Source organism: Cibotium barometz, chromosome 25, assembly GCF_041138505.1.
Source record: "Cibotium barometz isolate CiBa-2024 chromosome 25, ASM4113850v1, whole genome shotgun sequence".
Classification (NCBI taxonomy): Eukaryota; Viridiplantae; Streptophyta; class Polypodiopsida; order Cyatheales; family Cibotiaceae; genus Cibotium; species Cibotium barometz.
In genome coordinates this window covers 4,514,218-4,537,203 of record NC_141070.1, presented here as the reverse complement: position 1 = coordinate 4,537,203, position 22,986 = coordinate 4,514,218, and positions in this window count along the sequence as shown.

Genomic DNA, 22,986 nt, shown 5'->3' with positions numbered 1-22,986 from the left:
AACCATAAAACAAAAGCAGTGGGATTAGGGTTGGAGCTTACTTCAAGAGCTAGCTAAAGAGGCATGCCCTAAAGAGTCTTTACATTAATACAAAACAAAACACACAAAAAAATAATATTAAATCAATAGATAGAGAGGGAGGATGGAGAAGAACATAGAAAATAAAAATGAGATAAAAATCAATAGTAGATAGAGAGAAAATAAAAATCTTTTGATTGAAGGGAGAAGACACATACCTAGACATAATTTTGGTGGAAAAGAGTGTGCTATGCTTGTGGAAGAGCGAGGAAGTGAGAGATAGCTAGGTCATGCAACCAAGAAATTTGGGGAAGACAAAGCATCGGCAAGAGGCGTCGGGGCAAGAGAATCCGATATTTTCCCTATTCAACGCAGTTATCGGTGTGCAGCTATGAGTACACAGTTATAGTCGCATGTATAGCCACTATATAGATGCACAAGTAGCTACATCTCGTTGCTTGCACCACTCTCTCACTATTGCATAGCTAACTATACCTTCATACTCTTGTAGTGTGAAAATTCTCGTTAAAGAGGATACCATCGACAAAACCCAAACAATAGTTCCACCAATGCTCCCAACAAAGACCTAACAGAGATAACGTGGATGGATAGAGGCTGACTGGTGTGTCCAGCGTGTAAAGAAAGAGACTAGTCACGAGAGTGGATGGATAGAGGCTGACTGGTGTGTCCAGCGTGTAAAGAAAGAGACTAGTCACGAGAGTGGAATGACCCTCCGGCCCTGCGAGGGCTTGCGTGTGCGTGTTTAAGGCCGTGTCGGCGCACGAAAGCGCAGCCAGGTCGCTGGCCTGACACGCGGCTGCTGTGCTGCCTGCCTATCCAGCTATATGAGATCTGTGGTCTCTCGGCAGGGGTGCACACCAGAGCCGCTCTCGTAAACCTACGCCTAATTATTATTACCTTCAGCCTAAACTAAGATATGACTACTAGCGCCCACCGCAAAAGCAGCTCTGCACAGAAGGAGGCCGGACGATCAGCTGGGGCAGCGGCGAAGAAGCACAAGCGCGCCAGCACGTAGCAGACGCGTTCGCTGTGGCCGCGGGCGCATTTTCAGCTCTGGTGAGTCCCACTCTTATAACATTCGCGTACTGTGGTGGATTTTAACGTGTTGATCCGAATATCTGATGGACGTTCTTCTGGGCGTCAAATGCAGCACGAGAGGCACGACGCCAAGTAGCATCCTGAGCAGCTTCACAGGCACGAGGTCCGGGAGCAGGCTGCTGCCATTGCCGTTGGGGCTGGTGTGCTCGCTGCGCACGAGAAGCACGAGGCCAAGAAGGAGGCGAAACACGCCCACAAGAATGCTCATCAGCATCACTAGCTCTCGTCCAATTAAACAAATCAGCACACTCGCATTCAACTGATTCATCCATCCACCATCCCCTCTCTCTCTCTCTCTCTCTCTCTCTCTCTCTCTCTCACACACACACACATACCAAATTCTAATGGTTATTCCGGTAATGACTTCAATGCATTGAAATTATTTTGTTCAATACTTCAAATGTAAAGACAAGATCTGCTTTAGCTCTCCTTCTGCTTTAAAATTCACAAAGGCCACCATCCTCTCTCTCTCTCTCTCTCTCTCTCTCTCTCTCTCTCTCACACACACACACACACTCTCGCACACATACTAAATTCTATTGCCTATTCTCGGGGGGTGCACTATATGGAAGCCCCTCCTACGACGTGCGTTCAAGGGGTATTTAAAAAACCCCTTATTTGTGAATTTTGAGCTGATAAAACTACCCCTTTTTCTTTATAGACTTACGGGTTTTTTTCCAAAGTACAATTAAAATACCCCTCTTGTAATTGTATTTCTGTAAATTTACCCAATATTTTGGATTAAAAAAACCCCACCTAATGATCGCACGTGGTAGACTTACATTTTTTGAGGTGCACCCCCCGAGTGCCTATTATGTTAATGATTTCAGTGCATTGAAATCATCTTTTGTTTTAATACTTCAAATGTAATGACAAGATTTTGTCTAGCTCCACTTTAAACATTAGGAAGGCCATCAATAGCTTGTGCATTCACAATGGAATACTTGGGATACTTGTAGTGTATTTGCAAAATGTTTCGGCATCATACATCGGAAACTTAAAAAAAACAATAACAATGAGAGTATAAAAGAACCAGACTTCTACAACCATGCAAAGACATCCACTATCAAAAGAACTAGACTTGGAAGCCTTATCTTTAGTGAAGGTCCCAAGACCACTTTTTCACCCCCCCCCCCCACATGGTGGAGGTATCACTAATTGGGCATTATTTTTATAGAAAATATTATTTTTATCCTTTTTTGTCATTGTTATTGCTATGTTTCCCTCCATTCGAACTTCTATCTATTCTTCGTTTTTCTATATCACTACTTGTGCCCAACCTACAACTTGGTTCTAGCTCTTCACACCTAAACCCAACTCCCCCCCCCCCCCCCCCGAGCGCCCCCAAAATGCCTTTACCTTTGCTCTTACCCACACGGCCATGCCTTGCCCCACCTTAGCTCTTGCCCCCATTCCTTTTACTTTCCTTTTAGTCTTTTCCCATTTGTCCCCTCTCTTCTTGCCCTTCCCTTAGGTCCTTCTAAGCCCATATTAGGCAATTCGAAAAAATCCATGCATTTTGGAAAAAATGAAGTTGACATCTTTAAATTAATTTTGATACTTTTGATGACTTTCATAATTTCACTAAATTTAAAAGAGAGAGTGTTTCTACTCAAGGTTGATAATAACACATATGGGGTGTTTACAAACACCATTTAAGTTACAATGTAGCCAAGAAAATATCCATAAAATTTGAAAGAAAAGTATAAAAAATAATCAAATTCTAAATAGTAGGAGACTAACATGCACTAACTCATAAACAAAAGGTGACCAACATAGATCCAGGAAGTACTCTAATAATCTAAACTCACTAGCCTTCATCACAGTCCTCAGATGTTGCCAAACTCTACTTTACATTAGCACACACATTTGCTAGAATCCTAATCTTTTACAAAAAATACCATGTTTAATAGTTCCCAACGCATAGGATCCTTCTTGTTACACATCCAGAATTTGTTCCAAAAATCTCTAGAAACCTCAACATCACCAACATTTCTCTTTTTGCATACAAGTGCCCAATATTGTATTCAAATCCTCTTGTAGTTTTTAGATATACTATTAACATCTATGTTACTCTGAGTTACACCCAACCATATATGATATATTAGTTCTGATGGTTGGATAATAACAAAGTCTCCCTTTCTAACATCAACCATGGGCTGAAAAGCTTGCTTTGGCCTTTTACTTTGTGGTCCATAATAGTGACCAAATTTCTCCAATCCTAAGAATTTACCATCAATGTCAATAGTTATATCATCCACATGTGTGCCTAAAGTTCTTGTCTAAAAGTTTTGATAGAAGCCTCCATCCTAGACACTTGGTCTTTCTAGTGCCATGAACCATGGCCTCCCAATACTCAATCATTGGGCTGATGTATAAGGTGAAAGTTGCATCACATCCTTGAACATCAGCCCATCTTTTTAAATATTATATGTAATCCTTAATTCCTTTTACCATCTCTAAGTGATCTTTAATGTACTCAAACATTGGAACAATATATGGAACCCATGTCCATAATATTGTGTTACCATCAATATCCTTCTTTCATAATTCAATACCACCATCCTTTGGCAACCATTCGATGGATTTAGGATGCACTTTATATTGCATGACTTGAACCTTTTCTTGTATGAAGAATCTGAGCTGTAATGGTATTAAGTACCCCACTAGCATCTCTTGTCCATTAGACAAGTACCCATCAATGAATCCTTTGTGAAGTCTAGGACATTTGTCATCAAGAATGGGGTTGGAGAAGATAATTGGCTATCCTTGACATTAAATGTGGGAAGATGAATGTTTGGCTAGTCCTTAGTTTCTCAAAAAACCTACTAAACATTGCATCAATATCCTCAGGTGTATGACCAACCATCAGAAATCCTAAGTGGAGCATCTTAAATACTCCTTTGGTAACCAACAATGATAGATAGGTGAACAAATACCGATTCTTATTCTTTGAGACACAATTGTCTAATTGCAACATCAAATTCTCTTGAAACTTCTTGAATTCTAAACTAGGATTTGTGTTCAACATGTTTGTTACTATCCCAACATCATTAAATGTAGTTGAACAAGCACCCATGTATCCATCATACGTGTAATGTTAATCAAGAGCCTTTCTATAGTTTAAAGCATTCAGGCATACCATCATTGGAAAGATCTCCATACTCATGTCTGTCACACCTCTCAAGGTTTCTTAGACACAAGGCAAGAGAACCTCTTGTGAAATTTGGATCAGAGATGGCCATAAGTCAATAGCAAAATGTCCATAGGGCCCTTGTCCATGTCCATGGGTTATCATTCCTATTAATGACACTAGAAATTGTATTGACTTATCAATCTCCTTGGAATGCACCTTCAATCTTAGAATCGTTATTTTCTTCTAGTCTATCTTATCATGTATTATGCATAAGTACTTATTAGGATTTAATTATGAGGTCAATCTCCAAGCATAGTAGAGGTTCCTACAGCTAAGTTATTACAACATGTGGGCCTTTCTTTGATGCATCAATCTGCTATGTTCATCTTGGCACTTCGTGGCTCCCAATTGATCCTTTATTCCACTGCATATAGTGAACTTTAAAAACCATAAGGGAAAATTTAGACTCAAATTGGACCCTTTAAGGATTACTACACATTCTCTCTCTGTAAAAATTAGCTCATGGTGAAATTTTTACAAATCAACTAAGAAGTGAGCGGAGTTTGGACATTTGTAATCTACTCTTCGAGACCTTTCTGATGATATATAGCACAATGGGAAATTTCACATATTCAAGAAGTCCCCGAATTCGGAACGTCATCACCAAATTTGGAGACTTCTTGAATATGCTAAATTGCCCATCGTGCTATATATCATTCACTACAACAGAATGAGGGTCTAGCAATGAAAATAGCCACGCTTTTATAACTAGAAGGGCACGGAGATGTTGGGCCTCTTTCGTTGCTCGAAAAACTGTTATTTTCATTGCATCACTACTCAGCACAGCGAAATTTTACTGCTAATCTGCGATGATTACATTGCATGAAAAAAAAATCTAGGGTAAACTGGGGAGTTTGCATAGGACTCTCCGTTTTCCCTAGCTCTTTTTTTTATTAATACATGTATACAGTTTTTTAATACAGACAGAAACTTAATTGAAAGTGGAAAGAAAGCAAGTGAACCAAATATATATTATATTTCTCCATTGGTAAGGCCTTTGGCCATATTCAAAAAAAATCAAGAAAGCGAAGCGAATCGAAATTGCAAGCCTATGTATAGGCTTACAAGCCTATGCAAGAAGCTTTATGCAAGCCTATGCATAGAGCTTGCAAGCCTATGTAGTAGTATAGAGCTCTAAGCCTATACATAGAACTTGCAAGTCTATGCATAAGCAAGCCTATGCTACATAGAGCTTACAAGAAGCTTTATGCAAGCCTATGCAAGCTACAAAATATAACATAAGATTAAACAAAGTGATTAAACAAATAGTGCTTCTTAGAAGCTTTATGCAAGCCTATGCATATATCCTATTCATAGAGTTTGCAAGCCTATGCATAAAGCTCTAAGCCTATGCATAGAGCCCACAAGCCTATGCATAGATCCCGCAAGCCTATGCATAGAGTAAGCTCTAAGCTCTAAGCCTATGCATAGATCCCGCAAGCCTATGCATAGAGACCGTAACCCTATGCATAAAGCTTGCAACGCATAAGCTTTATGCAAGCCTATGCATAGAGCTTATGCATAAATCTTGAAGCCCGCAAGCCTATGCATAGAGACCATAAGCTTATGCATAAAGCTTGCAACAAGAAGCTTTATGCAAGCCTATGCATAGAGCTTAAAAGCCTATGTATAGAGCTTCAAGCCTATGCATAGATCTTGCAAACCTATGCATAAAGCTTACAAGAAGCCTATGTATAAAGCTTGCAAGCCTATGCATAAAGCTTACAATAAGCTTTATACATAAGCTCTATGCAAGCCTATACATATGCTTTATGCAAGCCTAAACTAAACCTAAACCTACACCCAAGGGTGTAATAAACGTAGAGAAAAGCATAAACGATTAAAAGAAAAACAGGGCTTACCTCTTTTTTGTGAAGCCGAAGGAGAGGATTAGTGAAAGACCTACAAAACATAAGATTAAAAAAAGTAATTAATAGATTAAACATCTATGCATGCATTGGGAGCATTGAGAGCTCTATGCATTCATTGAGAGCTCTATGCTAACCCTAAAAGCATTTAACCCTAAAAAATACAAAATGCTAAAAGCTCTATGCATGCATAGAGAGCTCTCAATATGCATAGAGAACTCTCAATATGCATAGAGACCCAAAAATTTCACAAACCCCTAAAAGCATAAAAGCTTAAAAAGCATAAAACCCTAAAAGCATAATAGAAACTTGGAGTTCTTACCTCAAAAAGCTAGAGTTGAGGGTTGTTGACTTGAATAAGCCTACAAAATAAAACAAAAATTTAGAAAGTATACTTCATTTTAACATATGAGAAAGCAAGAGGAGAAGTGAAAGAGGAAAAGGAGAAGAGGAGAAAGAAGGTGAGTTTCTTTAACCTAACCCTAATGCATAAATGATTGAAAGCTTATGGTTTATGTTGCCTTAACCCTACCTTCTACATAGAAAGCCTAATAGAGAGCTCTGAAGGAGAGCTCTCCATCAAAGCTCTCTATTAGCACTTCTATGTAAAAGCGAGGGTTAGGGCAAGGCAAAAAGAGAGAAGAAAGTAAAGAAAAGATAGGGGAAGGAAAAGAAAAGCTCACGTGGAGAGCATGGTTGAAGCTTTCCATGAAATCTTGGGAAAACAAGAAAGAAATGAAGCTTTCCATTAAATCTTGAGAGAAAAGAAGAAAAGAATGAAGAATATGAGAGGGAGAGAAGCAAATACCTTGGAGAGGGAGAGGTGGAAGGACTTGCATGAGAGGAAGAGCTACTACCACCGTCGTCCTAGCCATGTGCATAAAGGGGGGTAGGTAGAAAGGAATCATGGACGATTTAGACAAGAGTATCAGTTTGTAGATTGCCTGCTGAGCAACAAAATTTTGCTACTAATTTTGCCTGTTGAGCAGCAATATTTCGCCTGCTAAGCAGCGATATTTTGCTTGCTAGGCAGCGATATTTTGTTACTAGGCAGCATTATTTTTCTGTTTGTAAACCAATGAATGAGGTGCCTCCACCATTGCCACATGAGGAGGAAGAGGCCTATCATGGAAGATATGGTGAATGATTTCTTTAAACGGGATGTCATAGATGATAGAGGGCAAGCTCCAATGTCACAAGAGGAGCAAACCTTGCATAGAGAGGCAAGCACCCCTTTATATGTGAGGTATGTTTGTACTCTACACTCTGAGAAAACTTGGAGCTATTAAACTTGCAAAAAACTTATGGATGAAGTGATGCAAGTGTCACAAGTCTTCTTAGGTAACATCCAATCATTATATTCTCTTAAATATAAAATGTCTCTTGTTTTATATACTCTCCTTGTAGATATTTTTACATATGATTTCTTATGTTATGTTATAGGATTCTCAAGGAGATTCTTCCCCCTCAAAATCTACTGCCAGACTCATGAGATGGGTCTCATAAATTACTCTCTATGATGGGTATGGATTATACAAAAATACACGCATGTCCCAATGATTGCATGCTATTTAGAGGGGTTAATAAAGATGCAACTCAATGTCTACAATGTGGAGAGAGCCAATATAGAGATGATTTAAGAAAAAATTCCCCAAAAGGTGTTGAGACACTTCCCTATCATTCCTCACATCCAACACATGTTTAAATGTAAGGGGATTGCAAAACTCATGACATGGCATGCAACTTATCACTCAACTGATGGCATCATGAGGATCGTAAGCTGACTCTCCAACGTGGCAACATGTGGAGCATTAATGGTCAAAGTTTAAAGATGAGCCCCCCTTCACTTACGTCTTGGCTTGGGAATGGATGGTGTTAACCCATTTGGCTTCAAGTCCACATTATGGTCTACTTGGCCGATTATATTCATGAATTATAACCTCCCTCCATGGGTGGCAATCAAGAAAGGTCATATCACGCTTGCTCTCCTTATACGAGACAAGAATAAGGTGGTGAACATGGATGTGTACCTCGAGCCTTTAATTGAGGAGCTTGAGACACTATGGCAAGGTATCAAAGTGCATGATGTCTCAAGGCCAATAAGAGACCAATAAATAGGCGTGATATGTAGGTGAAAGGAGTTTTTCTTTGGATGATGCATGACTATCCTGAGTTCTCAGAGTGCTCAAGCATACTTAAACTTTCAACTTGTTGTACTCTACCTCTCAATTATCTTAATTTTAAAAAAGGTTTAGCAACCCCTGGACATCATGCATTTTCTATTTGTGGACCATCACTTGTTTCGAAAAGACCCTCTACAAGAAGGTGGTGTATGACAAACATCATCAATTTCTCCCTCCTTCAAAGTATGTTCCACATGATGTCTCACCACTTGTGATGAGAGGTAGAGATTGGTTTGAGGCATGGAGAAGCACCCCAAATCCACCACCCGCCGATGGGATGTCAAGACACTCAATCTTCTTTAGACTTCCATATTGGTGTGAGTAGATCAATCGTCTCTTAGATCTCATACATGTCTTTAAGAATGTGGCAACAAATATTTGGAACCATTTAATTGGTAAATGAGATACCAAGGGTGCAAAGGATGGCTTACAAAACATTGGACTCCTTCAAAGTGATTGGCCAATTGTAGGTGAGAGTTGTAACATGGTCCTACCCCAACGACCCATGGGTATTAACCAAGAAGGAGCACATAAGGTGAAAAGTATAATTGCTTCTTTTCGTAAACCACTAGGAATAATGCATTCATTGAAGGGTGCCTTCACAAAGACCAAAAAGAAAAGAGAGGTACAATTATATGGCCTCAAGTCACATGATTAGCAAAAGATATTACAGGTATTCAAATATTATTTTACTCATTTTCTCTTATGGTACATGATTTGTAAGCTCATATACTAACTTCCATTTTTTTCTATGCAGAGTTTATTCATCCAATAGTTATAGTTCATTGTTGAGATAAGAAGGTGAGAGGCTATTTACTAAATGGGAAACTTGGTGAGGTATGAATCTTCTCTTGAATTCACTATCTAAGTTATATTTAATATTTGGTATTCTCATGAAATCACAAGTTATGTATAATAAAAAGTACACATGATTGCTATGTACGTATCCTTAAAGGAGATAGATCCTACATCCATTGAGATGGCTTGTCTCAATGTTATTGAGGTAGTGTGTATGATCGAGGAAAACTTTCCTAGAACAATTCTCACTATCCAATTGCATCTTGTGGTGCATTTGGTTAATGAAGTGGCACTTTGTGGTGTTATTCATGTTCGATAGATGTTTTTTCTTGAAAGGGGTTGTTGCAAGATCAAGGTGTCTAGTTTTATCCAGTTTATGCTGGATTGGGACAATGCTTGGAGAGCAAATTTTGGGGGGCAAGGTACTTAAAATGAGATCAAGCAAATAATAGAAAATACGCTTGTCCTTAAATTAACCCAGTATAACTTAAATTAATATAAATTAGTCTAATTAATCAAAATTAATAAAAAATATGATGAAATGATAAACAAATGATCTTTCCATACTTAGAGTGATCCAATTTATTTTTCCATAGATGCACCATTACAAGTACACTAGTCCCTATAGGTTTTAGATGATTCACATCAAAAATGTAATTTTACTAATTAGATTATTAATATTTGCAGGCCTTCTGATAGTCTGGAAGAATTTTAAAAAAGAGATCATTAAAAATCCAACCATTGGATTTGTAATTTTTACTAACCACCACATTATACTAATGTCTCAGTATCTACCCACTCTTTTGATCTACAAGATTGAGGATTTTAAGTGGTAGCTATTATGGGTACAAAAAGTGGCGTATATTGTAACACTTTAAAGACCTTGAAATATTTAAAGAAAATAAAAAAATATCTTAAAATTTTCTCGAAAAATAAAGTTAAGCTCCATATTATGTGAAGATCTAAGGTACAAAATGGGAATCTCATATGAGTTTATATGCAAAAGATATTAGCATTTTATGGAATTAGTTCAAATTTGGGACAGGGTGTATACATAGACTTTGTACCTAAGAAAATGAGGACTTTTGACTATCTAATGCTTAATCAAATTATGCAACTATATTTCCAACTTTGAATATGATGTTCCAACAAAAGAACTTGAAACGAAATTCCTTCATTTACTAGGAGAGATTAGCCACTAAAGGTAAACAAATGCCTGTTTTTTTACTGTTTACAGGGTGCCTGAGTGGACAAAACTGGGCACCCTGATCTTGCAACCACCCAAAGGTTCATGAAAACCTTAAAGGACTTTGTGAGACAAAGAGAGCAAGGCCATAAGCAAGCATGGCAAAGAGATGGTTGATGCAAAAGTCTCTTGTGTATATCTCAAAACATCTCTCTCGCATAGATCCTTCCATGCCATGATTATTGAGAAATGAGAAGGATGACCGACTAATCACTAATGTGCCACAAAAGGAAAAGGAAGGCAACAAATGCTGGATTAAGCATTACACCAAAAGGTGAATACATTCTCCATTCTAAATAGTCCTATTATGGAGAAGTGGATTGGGAGATACAAGGTTGCAATCAATAGACGAAAGGATGAGAGAAAAGCTTTCAGAAGAGCAAATAGACACTTGTCATTCTCGCCCAGCTTAGAACCTTTCCCAAATGTGATCAATATAGAATGGCTTCGTAAGCAATATGGATTGTGGTATCAAAAAATGGAGAGTTGATAACAAGAGAAGAGCATGAGTATGCACAAAGATGTGACCCTCAAGTAAGTATATTCTTCATCTATGTCTCATGATGGAGCATGTAGATTCTAAAAGAAACACATTTGATTGTGGTGTGATGGTAACTTTTGAGCAAAAAAGTCAAGCTGGTGGACATGATACCAATGTCATAGAGGACAATCTTGAGTATTGTGGGAACTATTTAAGATATTATTGAGTTTGGGTTTAGAGAATTTAGTCTATTCATCTTTGATGTCAAATGGTTCAAGGTGATGTATAGAGGGGATCAAGCAACCGTGAAGAAACATCCAAATGGGTTTTTTCAAATTGATTCCACCAAGTTTTAGAATGATGAGAAAGATACTTTCGTACTGCCTCAACACTGTCAAGAGGTTAATAACCCAACCAATCAACCGATAAATCTTGATGTAGTATAATTAAAGTGTAACCCCTTTTCCTTGTGATTTTAGATTGTGTTTCACGCCAATCGAATTGATCCAAAGTGATGGTATGTTAAGTGATGGTATGTTATACAAGTTTCCTTACGTTCAAAACATATCTTTCAAGATCAAGATGTTGAGGCCGAATCTCTAGATGAGATGCAAGTACTGCCTCAAATCGACTCATTAGAAGAAGACGATGATGAAAATAATTTAGAGGAGGCCGATCAAGAGCATCAGCAACATCAATTCGAAGAAGATGATGAGTCACCTATCGATCATGACAATACCTTATTAGATAATGTATTGATATGGAACCCCATCTTTCCATTGAGCTTCCATAAGATATAGACATTGATGAAGCAATACAAATGGATCTATTACAAGATGGGATAGATTCATGATCTTGACATTGTTTTTGTAATTATTTTACTTCAAAAAAATTCAACTATCTTTATTTTTTTTCAAACATGGCTTTAAGGGTTCTAATGGATGTTTTTTCAAAACTATCATCATTTTATGTATGTATGTGACATGTATAACCTAAATTGAATCTTCAACAACTCTCTCAAATTTTAAATCTCAGTATAGCATTGAAATTTTTCTGCTATGCTAGCTGCTAGTAGCAAAATTATAGTATAGCAGTAATATTTCACTACTATAATCGCTGCTCCATGAGTAAAATTTGACTTCTACTAATAAGCAACGAAATTTTACTGCTATTATCATTGTTGGGTAGAAAAATTTTACTCTGCTAAGCAGCAGCGCTATTTTGTTGAGCAACAATAAAATGCCCCGACATCTAGAAGACCTTAACGCTGTTATGCCCCCGACATGTTGTAGTGGACAAACATCATCAATTTCTCCCCCCTTCACATCCGAAGAATGTGCCACATGATGTCTCATCACTTGTGATGAGAGGTAGAGATTGGTTTGAGGCATGGAGAAGCACCCCAAATCCACCACCCGATGGGATGTCAAGACACTCAATCTTCTTTTGACTTCCATATTGGTGTGAGTTAAAGATCAATCATATCTTATACCCCATGCATATCTTCAAGAATGTGGCAACAAATATTTGGGAGCATTTAATTGGTAAAAGAGATACCACCTCTTTAGGACAACAAGTGGAGCACCTGGCAAAAACTGCCTAAATGCAACAAATGACCCAGCACTGGAGAATAAGCTAAGGCCAGGATCAAGCTGGGCAACCCCACCTTTACCTAAAGAGATAACTAGTATGGCTAACCACACTAGTATGAAGTGTCCACACTTGAGACCCCAGCCCACTCTCTATTGTGCTTACTGCCAAAGATGGGGTAATCATGAAACCTCCAATTTTTACCACCAAAGAGCCGCTCAAGCACAAGCTCTACCCCAAGCCTTGCCTCCAAACCCTAGACACTCGTGTTGGCCCTGCCAGCACTAGCGCAACACAATGAACCTCAATCAGGCCATGAAGTGGCTCTGAGAGGAATTCTTACAATGCCCAAAGTACCCTTACCACCCCCACTTCTACCATCACAATCCCCATTACCTCGAATTACCCATGTTCACCAGTAGGCCTTGACAGAGATCTTTGAAGAAGGTGAAGAGGGAGAAGCCATCAACAATACCACCTTTGAGTCCATTGAGTTTGGTAGTCCACCCTCGCAGATCCTAAGCCACTATGTGATGAAGGGTGAACATATGTACCCTGTATACCTAGCAGCCCTAACCCTGCAGGGACGAGACTTGAATAACATGGCTAAACGAGCACCTATGCAATGTTATCATTGTGTGGAACATCATTAAGTGTATGAGTGTCCAGACAAGAAAGGGATGGCTAGTACTCCTATGAGTACTCCCACCTTAAGTTCTTTATGCTGCATAGGGTATGGAATAGACCATATTTACAAGGATTATCCATTAAGAATGAGCACAATGGGGAAGGAACATGAGGCTAAACCTAACACCAGTATTAACTTGTTGAGTGTACGAGATGGCTTCATCCACACAGTGCCTCTAAATGTAATTATCAGAATGCAAAGTAGAAGGAAAGCATAGCTCACGCTACCACTGAGGCATCTACATTACAAAATCAAGGAACTCAGGGACATGCAAGGATTCTATCTCGTAAAGGAAGTCCCTGAACAAGCACGCGCAACAAGACACTCACGATGTGAAAGAAAAAGGCCACAAAAATTGACAAAGGGGATAGCCGTGTGGTCATAAAGAGTGGGTCCAATGATGGGACAACCACTAATGTGTTATCTTCCTCATCTGATGAGGAGAAGAGGCTTCCCTTAGTCCCTCAAGCAAGAGGGCAAATAGATCCCATTTAGCTACCCCGGAAGTTAGCTAAATATCCAAACCCCATTGAAGAGAAGGAAAGGCTGAAGGCTACTGGAGTTGGTCAAGGACTATCAAGCTCAATTAGAGGAGGAACCTCAATTAGCACACCTTGCAAAATGTCCCCCTATGCCAAACATATGACCAACTGAGGAAACCCAAGAGTGTAACAGAGATCGCGATGACCAAGCACTCCCTAAGAGACATTCTTGAAAGAGAGAAGCAACAGCCACCATGGAAACCCCACACCAGGTAGACCCTATTTTACGAAGTATCTCAAAAACCTAAGAGACAATCACCCATAAAGAATGGACACGAAAGCTCATGTTTCGATACCCTACACCCACAAAAACGTAATCACAAACAAGAACTATCCAACTCAAGAAACTGTGTCTATTCCAAGAGACATTGTAGGTGTTTCCTCCTTTCTTTCTTCTCAAATCCAAATCCCCATTGGCACCTTACTCCAAGACAACCACACAAAACACTTAAATCTAGCAGCTTTCTAGGAAAAGAGGCATACATCTTCTCGATTGAGTTGGAAGAACATTGGCTGAGATACATTGAGGTTGTCGACACATATGCATATTTTTGCCAAGTCTACCAAAAGGAGCTCAATGACATCCCCATTCCACTTAACATTGTAACCACAAAACTGGAAGAACCAATCGATTCCCTACCCAAACCTCAAAATCTTTGCCGCTCTATGTGCAAAGCACAAAACAAAAGGCTGACGCTAGCCGAAAGAAGCCAAAAAGCTTCTGGAGGAAGAAAGCACTAAAGCTAAGGAGACTCAACAAGTCCCCAAACACTTAAGGGCCTTCAAGGTTGTAGACTATTTTGTACAATATGACACGGCCCCAAGAACCCACGACAATGGGAAGCTAGGAACATCTTATAATGGTCCAACCAAAGTCAAGAAAATTAACATGGCAAGCCCAAGGGAAGATCCGAGACCCATCTACATAGAGAAAGACCTCTCTGGTAGAAGAAGAAAAATACCTGGTTGCTCTTCTCACATAATTCCAAGGTTGCTTCGCATGGAAGTATACGAACATGAATGGTGTGCCTAAACAAGTCCCCAAACACTTAAGGGCCTTCAAGGTTGTAGACCATTTGTACAATATGACACGGCCCCAAGAACCCACAACGATGGGAAGCCAAGAACATCTTATAATGGTCCAACCAAAGTCAAGAAAATTAACTTGGCAAGCCCAAGGGAAGATCCGAGACCATCTACATAGAGGAAGACCTCTTCGTAGAAGAAGAAAAAGACCTAGTTGCTCTTCTCACATAATTCCAAGGTAGACCTGGTTGCTCTTCTTACATAATTTAAAGGTTGCTTCGCATGAAAGTATACGGACATGAAGGATGTGCCTCCCAAAGTGTTCAAACATACCATTCTTATGGTAGAGGGAGCGAGACCAGTGAAGCAAAGAGCCTACCTTATGAACCCCAAATACTCCAAGATGGTCCGGGAGGAAATCAAAAGACTTATAAATGCCAGATTCATCTATAAGTCTACGAGATAGAGCACACAGAATGGGATTCACCCATAGTGATAGTGCCCAAAAAGAATGGTAAAGTGCGAGCGTGAGTGGACCTCAAAAAGATCAATGCCACCACACAATACGGGATCACTTTCCATTGTCCTTCACAGAGCACGTGCTTGTTTGAGAGAGTTATAGGAAAGGAAGCCTACAACTTCCTTGACAGATTCTGGGTGCAATCAAGTGTTGATCAATCCAAGGGATCAACATAAAACAACTTTTGCCACCGAGTGGGGTACGTATGCATATCGAGTCATGCCATTTGGGCTGACCAATGCCCCATGTACCTTCCAACTCCTAATGTGCATAACCTATAAGGAATACTCCGAAAATTCCTTGACTCATTCATGGGGATGACCTCTGTGTCAACTCTACGTGGAAAGCACATTTGTGGTGTTTATGGAAAGTGTTAGAGAGATGTCGGCTCTACATGATTTCTCTCAACCCTCTTAAATGCCAATTTCAGGTCCAACATGGGGTAATCTTGGGACATATTATCTCAAAACACGGAATCTCCACCGACAACAAGAATGTGCGACTCGTTCTTAAGCTACCACCCCGACCAATTTCAAAGGAGTTCAACAATTCATGGGACATGTTGGTTATTATCGTCATTTCATCTTCATGTACGCTGACATTGCTGATCCCCTTTATGGACTCCTTGTAATCTTTGAATGGACAGAGGAGTGCCAACATGCATATGGTGCCTTGAAGAAAGCCTTGGCCAGTGTCCCCCATCTCGGGATCCCCAAATTGGGAAATCATATTTCATGTCCACATAGATGCTTTTGCCTTTGCAATTGGGTGTTTACTGGTCAACTCGGCAAAGCACAATAGGGATTTCCCTATTAGCTTTGCCAGTCGCCATTTAAATGAGGCAAAACAAAACTATACCATCACTAAAAGATAAGAGTTGGCCATGGTCTACACAGTTAAAAAGTTTTACCATTACCTTTTGGCGACCAAGTTCATTTTCTTTGTGGACCATCAAGCTCTTCTTTACCTCGTAAATAAACCCAAATTTTGCTTGACTTTATTGTCACCGTATGAAGAGGATCACATGTCTTGGCCAACCAAATGTTGCACATCCCTAATGGTGAGCCACCGGGTGTTAATGATGACCTGCTGCCAAATGCCCCTTGTTCCAACTATGCTTGATTCCTAAATGGAGAGAGGAAATTGCACACTTCGTTTTGCTAATGGCCTACCCATCAAAGCACCTATTAACAAAGATAGAGTGAGACGCCTCATCAAAAAAGTTACCCCCTATCATTTGATTAGGGCAATTTTACAGGCAAGGCAAAGAAGGAATCATGAGAGGCAATGTGTCCGAGAGGATGAACATGTCTCTATTTTAGAGCAAGCCCACTCTAGAATGACAAGCAGAAATCACTGCTCAAAAAATCCTACTAGTGCAGGACTGTGGTGGCCCTTTTTGTTTGGAGACACTGCAGAATACGTCAAACAATGTGATGAATTGCAACAAGTGGCAATTCCACAAGGTAAGGACATAATGCCCCTAAATCATGTCGTGTCCTTATAGCCATTTGAGAAATGGGACATCGATTTTATGAGACCCATTAGTCCAACTACCTGAGACACTCAGGCATGATACATCATAGCGGGCATGAACTATTACACAATATGGGTTAAAGCTAGGGCCACCAGAAAAGCCGATGCAAGGTCCACGAAAAAATTCCTTTACAAGTGTGTGATCACTCGCTTTGGGTGTCCTCTTGAGCTGGTGAATGACAATGGTACACACTTCATCAATGAAGTGGTACACACTCGCTTTGGGTGTCCTCTTGAGCTGGTGAATGACAATGGTACACACTTCATCAATGAAGTTGTATAATTCTTGCTACAAGAATTCTTGGTCATACACCAAAAATCCTCTCCCTAATACCCCCAAGCCAATGGTCAAGCTGAAAGCATAAATAAAGTCCTATGTGCTATCCTCACCAAGACTGTAGAGGCAAGTTGAAACTATTAGGAACAAAAGTTATCGCCAACACTCTAGGCCTATCACACTACATATAAAGTGGCCATAAATGCAACACCTTTCAGTTCAACCTATGGTACTGAAGTTGTCATGCCTATGAAATTCTTGGTGCCCAACTTAAGAGTGGTCATCCAGGAAAAACTCACTGTCTGGCAATGTCCTTAGCAACTAGCTCTTTAGGAGCTGGAAAAGCTTGATGAAACATGCCTAACAACTATGCATGGCATGATTATGGAAAAACTAAGGCGCAAGCGGTGGTTTGATGCCTGACTTAAAGACAAGGAAATAAATGAGGGGGATATGGTCCTCCTCTATAGCACAAAAATTCACAAAAAAAAAAACTTAAAAATACTGAGGACTAGGACCCTTTCTGGGAATTAAAATAACCCCACAAGGCACATTGCGTATTAAAACCCTCGACGGGGTCAAGGTGGTAGGTTATTTCAATGGTAGCAAACTAAAATGCTACTACGGCCCACTCATAGAAAATACATTAAGGGTAATTCACCTCAAAAAATAGAAAAAAATCAACACACGGCCTCAGAAACAGATTGACAAAATTTGATCAAAACTAAATTGGGTCATCAAAGTACCTTATCAAATTATACATACATGCACTTAAGATCTAGAAAGCTCATCAGACACGATCTTACACCTGACAATAGTGCATCGAATCACCCAGGATCTTCCTATCAAAAAGTGTGGGTTCAAGTCACTTAGTAAGCACTCACCTGAGTGTCCTAATAAGGAACCTGACCACTGTTGAAACTAGTAGTGAAGAGTCCATGGAAGAAGGGCTGAGGTACTCTGGGTTTGGGGAAGAGGAGAAACCACCCTCCCCAACCAGATCTAGTGGTATCATCAATATCGCCTAGGGGTTTTTTGGTCTCCAAACCAATCATTGATGAAGAAGCACAATCTACAGGCATGGGTCCGTCAAGCAGCACTGGGCTTGGTCCAAGACAAGAAGTGCCCATCCAAACATCAAATTCAAGGCTGTTGAACACTGGCACCCCCCAAATGAGACGGGACATGGAAAGTGCAGCCAAGACGACGGGTCAAGTATTCTTCCCCAGCTCAGAAAGAGTAGAGTTATATCTAAAAAGGATTGAGGTGGAATGACAGCTACTATGAGAGTTGAGCTTAAGGAAACAAGAGGTCGATACTCAAAGGGCGAGAGCTGAACAAAAGGAGATGGGAAGTTTAAACCTACTCCAATCACGAGTTAAGGAGCTGACATTAGTCATGGAAAGAAGTGAGGGAGAAATTCCAAACTTAGAACCCATAAATGAGGAGCCCATAGCTGAGAAAGGGTTTGTAACCCTAGAAGAAGGGGATATTCTAGCAAGAACCACGGGTGAAGTGGAGGACCGCTGTCTGCACACACAAAACAATATTGAGCAGATGATCGATCATCCTACGTTCCTACAAGACATGGAACTTTTAATTCTGCAAAGGCGTACAGAGGCAACTAATGATGAGTCACTCCAAGGTGTAGTGGTAGGACCATCCCATGGATCGGATATACCTAGAAGAGCCAACATAGGAAGAGGACAAGGCCTAGGAAGGGGAGGGAGGGGGGCAGTTCCTTAAAGACCAAGGGTAGATCCAACCATTGACCTTAATGCAGCCACAAGGATGGATCTGTTGAATATGGCTACAGAGATGGGCCAAGGAATGGTCAAGGAACTAGGCACTGCTCTAGAATCCCAACCCTCCCAGATGAAGCCACACATCATTTCCAAACTCGTCTAAAAATTCTATGACCTGGAAGGGAAAGCGCATTAGTGGTTCCGAACCCTCAAACCCAAGAATAAGGTTAACTTCATGATGCGTCTCAAGAATGTGTTTGTGCCCAGCTTTGCTAGAATTGGTGACAGATGGAACCCTGTGGCACAGCTGTACAATATCAAACAAAAGGAAATGGAGTCGATGAGAGATTCTGTGTCTTGACTTAGGCACTTAAATTCAAGGAAATGGAGTCGATGAGAGACTCTGTGTCTTGCCTTGCTATTGCTCACTCAACTCCACATTCCACTCATCCATACATCCAAACAAGAAGAAAGCCTAGCTATTGCTTACACAAGATCAAAGCATTCTTCATTCTCAATACTCATTTCCCTAGCATGCACACAATCCTTTAAGCTATCAATAAGAAGCATGCATACTAGAGAATTGACAAGAGAAGAGAGACAAATATCAACTCATTGCATTGAATTAACAAAAGAATAGAACTTACAACAATGTTGATGGGGAGTGAGAAGAGCTTGCACCTCTATGGAAGAAGAGGGAGAGCTAGTCTCAAGAGAGCTCAAACATGAGTTCATTAATTTTCTCAGTTACTACAGCCCACATTTCATTTGCCATGTCCTCATTAGCATCAATAACTTCATCATTGCATGGGAAGACAAGGCTAGGTGGTGGCAGAATTTCATCTTTCAATGGAGTGTCAATTGGTGCAGACCTTTCGCTATGAGCTTGTGAAATGAGCTCACTTTTCATTTCTCTACTTGATGACACTTCCGGTATGGTTTCTAATGTTGGCTTAAGAGAGGCTGGGCCCCGAGGAATAGGTGGTGGTGGTCCCTCAAGTATTGACTGAGCTTCCCTAATGAGTTGCTGATGTACAGCTAGATTGATCTTCTCCTCACGAGGGTTTGGGTATTCTTGAAGCTTCTTGGGCAGCTCAGATAAAGCTGCAATGCGACTTCTATGAGCATCAATGATGGCCTCTAGAGTCTCATTCACTTTATCCACAAAAACAGAACCCCCAGAACTATCCTCAGTCGTACTAGCCTCATCTTGTTTAGCACTAGGCTCAGGTTGAGGTTGATGTTCCTCACGCACTTCTTGGGATGTAAAAGTTTTATCCCTTATGTTTTGTTTAGAGGTTTCCTGAGAACTAGTGGATGTACTTTTAGTTTGTTTGCTTCGGTTCTTCTTCCTCCGAGTGGTTTTTTTTCTATTGGACTGTAGGGTCTTGTCCACTAGATTTGTTTTTGCATCCCTAGTTTGAGGTGTCTCATCAGTTTGCATTTCTGCATTTCGTGTCTGTGATCTAGTCATGACTCTAAGTGGCACGACATCATCATTCTCAGATGAAGGTGGCGATGGAACTGCCCCTACAAGGTTAAGTGAGACCTTTGGTTGAGAGGTGCCTTCCTCATGTGGTTTCAGCAGACAATCCTTTGGGAAGTGTTCTACACAACACCCTAGACAATATCTTTCAATTGGTGGAAACTGTTGTGCTGTTGTATTGGATCGAGATGCTTGCCTTGAGCGATGTGGACAATCACGAGCCCAATGGGGTTCTCCGCACTCATAACAGGGGCCCATTGGTTTGGCCTCTACTTTCCTTGGCTGCCATTGACCTGAGGGGCCTGGAGTCCTAGGTTGGTAGCCGCCTAGCAACATTAAAGAGTTTTGTTCCCCTAGTTGAACGTCCAGTGCTGGGCTTGGGTATGCGGGACTTTCAAAAATATTTTCTTTGGATGAATATGATACATATTCTTCTTCCACATAGCCTGGGTTTACCAAGTCTCTACACATATTTGAATTATCATAGTCCACAACCCTCACAGGAGCAGTCCCTGGAGCAGGAGGTTGAGCACCAAGAACAGGTCGTGCTTGCTCATGTGCCATCGGTGGCTTACGTTCAAAACTAGTATACTGTTGATACATTTGTGGAGCCACTCCACCCCTCGGCTGCTCACGTTCCTGTCTCATTCTCGCAATGCGAGTACATTCCTGTGTGGTATGAGTAAAGTTCCAAGCACAAGCTTGGCACCACTTCTTTGTGGGTTGGTTTGTGACTAGAGGAGAAAAGGTATTACAGTCCTCTGTTTTATGGTCACCGCCACATGCTCCACAAAGATGAGGACCTGTAGGAAGTACACTCCTCATTCTCTGCTGCTGTTGTTGTGGCTGCATGGGTGGACGATAGGTTTGTCCTAATCTCCTTAGCACTAGATTAGCTATCTGGTCTGGATTTACTAGCGCGCTAGACCCTGAACTTTGGTCGTCACCCCACTGATCTCGAGGTTTAACTTCTGGGCCAGAACCATCTTGGAATTTGAAGTTATCGGTGAAATCCATAGCATCATGGCAACACTCATTGAAATTTGTATGTTTCTTCGCATAGAGATGTGTATGCAGTGTTGAATTTTTGAGTCCTTTTAAGAAGAGAGAAATTAATCGACTTTGGGCGGGCTTCTCATCTTCTGGGCAACGATTAATGTACTGCTTCATTCTATTTACACAGTCTCTAACACTCTCATTCTCGCCTTGCTTGAAAGAGTAGATGTGTGCTACCGTGTCATGTTGAATTCCCATCAAGGAAAAAGCAGCAATGAATCTCTCTTCCAAAACTCGTAAAGAAGATTTGTCTGAAGCCTCTAATGCCTGAAACCAAGCCAGGGCTTTTCCCTCAAGAGTGAGTCCAAATCCTTCAATTTGAGTATGCTTATCAGCCACTTGCTCAGCTCGAACTGCTTGTCTAAATGCTGCTACATGATCGTATGGATCTCCCGACCCTTCATACTTCTTTACCAGTTTCTGAAGAGTTGATGGTCTTACTTGTCTTGAATACTCGTCATAGGGCCTACGGCCTCTCGCTCTTAGTGGGAATTGTTCCTCTCTTTGGAAAGATGGTCCACATGTTTCCAAAATTGGTGTGGGTACCCTATTACCAGCCTCACCAAACCCCTCCAAAGATCTTGTCACCCTCATTTCAGGAGGTGCATTTATAGGAGGCCGAGTTGGCTCCTCTCTCCTCCTATTGTCATAGTGAGAAAGATGTTGGTGTGGTGTGACCTGTGGTCGCACATTTGGTGTAGGACGATATCTTGGTGCTAGAGTTGGGCTACTAGCAGTGGTCCACTTAGATGTTGAAGGTCCCTCTCTAGTGAACTCTCGTAGGGGAGGAGCAACAGTTTCTCCAAGAAAGGCTGTCTCTCCTGGTTTGGCTGTATTTGTTGAGAACACTTCCATGAATAATGGTTGTCCTTTCCACGTGAGTTCCCGAATCTCTTTCCAATCTAAGGTTCGATATTCATTGGCCCATGTATCAATTATTCTGTTCATGTGTCCTGCACGCTTCTCAACTACCACCACATGAGCTAGAGGAAGATCTAGCTGTGGCAATTTAGTTGTGGCGTAATATCCCTCTAACGAATCCTTATAGACCTCTTGAAGTGGGTCATCCTGTAAGACCTTTGTCACTGGAATTTGTCGTACAAACTCCCATTGATTCTCAGCCCCCTGATCCATTTTACATTTGCCTTTCCTATCCCTTTCCAAATTTAGATCTACAAGAAGTAAATCATCTATGGATGGCTTTGAGGACTGGGCATTGGATGGTCCAGGCATGTCCGGCTCGATGAGCCAATCATCTCTAGACACCCTTGCTCTGGAAAGTTCTGATAAGTCTAAGAACTCGGTTTTAGAGAGCTCCCCTAATTTGTCTACCTTTTCTGGATGGTAGGTGATATCGTAGCGAACACCATCTCCACCCATGTACATGTTACCCTGGTCATTGACTAGAGGTGCTCTATCAAGTTCTGAGAGAATGTCTGCGATCTTAACAAGATACCTTTGTTGTGGATCCCTAAAGATCTCAGCTCCTTGAGCATTTGTGTAGACATATTGGAGTCTCACATTGAGTGTTAACCCCATGGTGTCGGCTTCAAATGGATTAAAGGATCTTGAGGGTGTCCTATTTGGGGCTACGGGATGACTATTTGTCGG